General features: G+C 38.2%; 1 long non-coding RNA gene across 1 annotated transcript; it reads left to right on the top strand.

The window, feature by feature from the left end:
- Positions 1-1,914, top strand: LOC140037288 (uncharacterized). The gene is made up of 2 exons (XR_011841211.1): positions 1-48; positions 1,836-1,914. It is a non-coding gene; the product is annotated as an uncharacterized lncRNA (long non-coding RNA).
- The last annotated feature ends 750 nt before the right edge of the window (positions 1,915-2,664 follow it).

Here is a 2,664-nt window from a genome sequence, read left to right as displayed (position 1 = left end):
GACTTGTTCTTCTACTTACAACAACATCTGAAGGAAGATTACTACCAGGTAATCTATACATTTTAGACAAAATTGATAACTTTTTTTTATTACTCTATTTCTTCTCCGGGGACGGCGTAGGACATGGGGCAGGAGCAAGATGGGTGACGGAGGGTTGCCCAGGCGGTGCCTTGCTAAAAATCATCACCCAACTCGACATTCATTTTGGGTGCTACTCTTTTTGCCCCCTGTAACTAAAATTTTAATTGGATTCATTCCTCTGCCACTCTTCGGCTGCCTCAGAGAACCTCGACTCTGGTAACAAAATTGCCGTTCCTCATTCCCTTCGCCGCCGTTAGACCCAGAAAATTGGACCTTTTGTAACTGTAAAAGAATGGTGCGAATAGCTGAGGCTAGAAAAATGAGATCTTTAGGCTCATCATACGCTTGTCTGGAGTCTTTGAGTTATCAATCTCTACAAAGATGCTTAGTCAGCGGAACTACAAAAGGGAAATCTAAAATCAAAGGATCACAGCCATTGAAGAGATCGAAGGTAACAACCAATAAAGGAACTGGGTCGGGTGATTCGAATCAGAAAGAAGGTGGGCCCAGAAGAAAATCCGAATTTGATGAATTGGTCGACGAGTGCTTGGCTTCGACTTCCCCAATCAGATTCTTGAAGCATAAGGAAAAAGCTAGGGAAGCTGAGAGAGAAAAGATGGGGCTGAAAAGTAAGGTAATGATTACGCTTGGTTGAGGAGTATAGCAGGGTTCTGATTACGCTGGGCTTGCCAAGGAGTATAGCAGGGTTCTGATGAGGAAGCATAGAACTAGACAGGCTGCTGAGTCTGCATTCTTGAGGTGTAAGAAAGAAGCTATTGAGGCATTACCTGAGGGTCTGAAGGCTGCTACTTTGGTCCCCGATTTGACACCCTTTCCGGCGAATTGATTTATGGCCAATTTTCACCTCCTATTGAAGGGTATATCGAGAAGGTTAAGGCGGCAGCCAAAAGGAGTTCTGGCAAGGAAAAACTTAGATGATCGCCTGAAATTTTTTTTTATTACTTTCTTTTTGGGTTTCTTTTTACTGCATTTACTGTCTTCTTGCTGAATTTTCTGGTTCTATTTATTTTATGGTGCATTTTCAAATTTCACTTTCTTTACAAATATGTGCATTCTCTTCTGGCTACGAGAATTCTTGCTGTAATTGAGTTTATTGTGAAGAAGAGTGACTTTTTAGTCATCTTTGCACTAGTTCATTGTCCGAATGGTTATCAAATTACCTAGAATGCTGTTACGCTAGGATTTGTTGGTAGGACCTGAATTCATTTTACTAGTTCATGGATCCTGATTTGTATCTTGTTCTGTTATTGAAGTAGCTTGAAAATTTCTTGCACTGCATAGTTGTTGGCCCATAATGCAGTTGGTCTTTCTCCAACTTTTGAGACACCAATATCAATAGCTGCCCATAGGCCATCCGACAACTTAACACTTGGCTAGTACCTCATGTGCCTGCCAGTACTAGTTTCTTTGCAATCACTAGAATAGGACTTTTTACCCTTTTGCGTGAGCTTGACTCCAGCCTTGTCACCCCATTTTTCTTCTTTGGGAGCTCCAGGATTTCCTAAAATGGTTAGCAATTAGGTGTTCTCTTTAAATATCTTCTGGCTTTGCTGCAAAACTTGACCAAAATTGAAGTAGGTAAATTGGCTTAGAACTTCCTACCACTAACATTTGCATCATTGGTATTGAACTTGATATAGAATGCTCTGCCCATAGAATTCTAATGCAAAGTGCATCTTACATACATAGCATAATCAAGTGGTGACTAAGTCAAGCTTATTCCATCAATGCAGTTTCAAGTTTGTAGCGGCCATCATCTTCGATTCCATCTAGCGAGCACTGATCGTTGATTCCCTTTCCACTTGGAGCAAATTGGAGTTGTTGGTAACCAAAAATATACATTACGTTTCTGCTACTCTTAGGTTGCCAATACGTTATAGTTCGAGGCAATTATTTCAGTTGGATAGAACTTTTATTACTGATTAGTTGGGTTGCTAATATTTTGTCCAAGTTCTCTATCTCAAATTGATATTGGCTATATTATTGGACTAATTTTGAATTCTGTAGACTGTTATTCTTTTGTGCCTACCATCTGTTCGATAGTTTGTGTCTTACAATCTGAAATTGAACTTTTGCTGTCTTTTCTTTTGATATCATTCTGTTTTGATACTTTTGGATTAGTTCTTATTACTCAAAAGTCTAGAACACCTGGATATGTGAACATTCTGTTTTGAACTGCCTAGAACACTTGGATTAGTTCTTAAAACATAGTTTTGATACTTTTGGTAGCTTTACTTTAGAAGATATTCCATGAGTGATTTGTGTCTTCTATTAATCCTGTTGAAATTAGTTTTCTTATCTAAGTAAATGTTTCATGCAAAAATCAGTAATAATTTAGGTAGAACTATCTTGTAGATGCTAATGAAGCTTTCTTTTTTTTTTTTTTTATAAACGTAATTTAGGTAGGACTGCACTTTGGTTTTGGTACTTGTTGTGGCTGTCATTTTGGGTTGGTTCTTGTGGTACTGTGTATTGAATATCTGTTCAAGACTTGCTCTCTTATATGTGGTTATATATTTTATAAAATTTGTTTTCAAGGTTGGGGATAAAGTTACAATAAGA

The sequence above is a fragment of the Coffea arabica genome, chromosome 2e, assembly GCF_036785885.1.
Source record: "Coffea arabica cultivar ET-39 chromosome 2e, Coffea Arabica ET-39 HiFi, whole genome shotgun sequence".
Lineage (NCBI taxonomy): Eukaryota > Viridiplantae > Streptophyta > Magnoliopsida > Gentianales > Rubiaceae > Coffea > Coffea arabica.
Note: the sequence above shows the minus strand (reverse complement) of the source record. Positions and strands in the feature narration are given on the sequence as shown.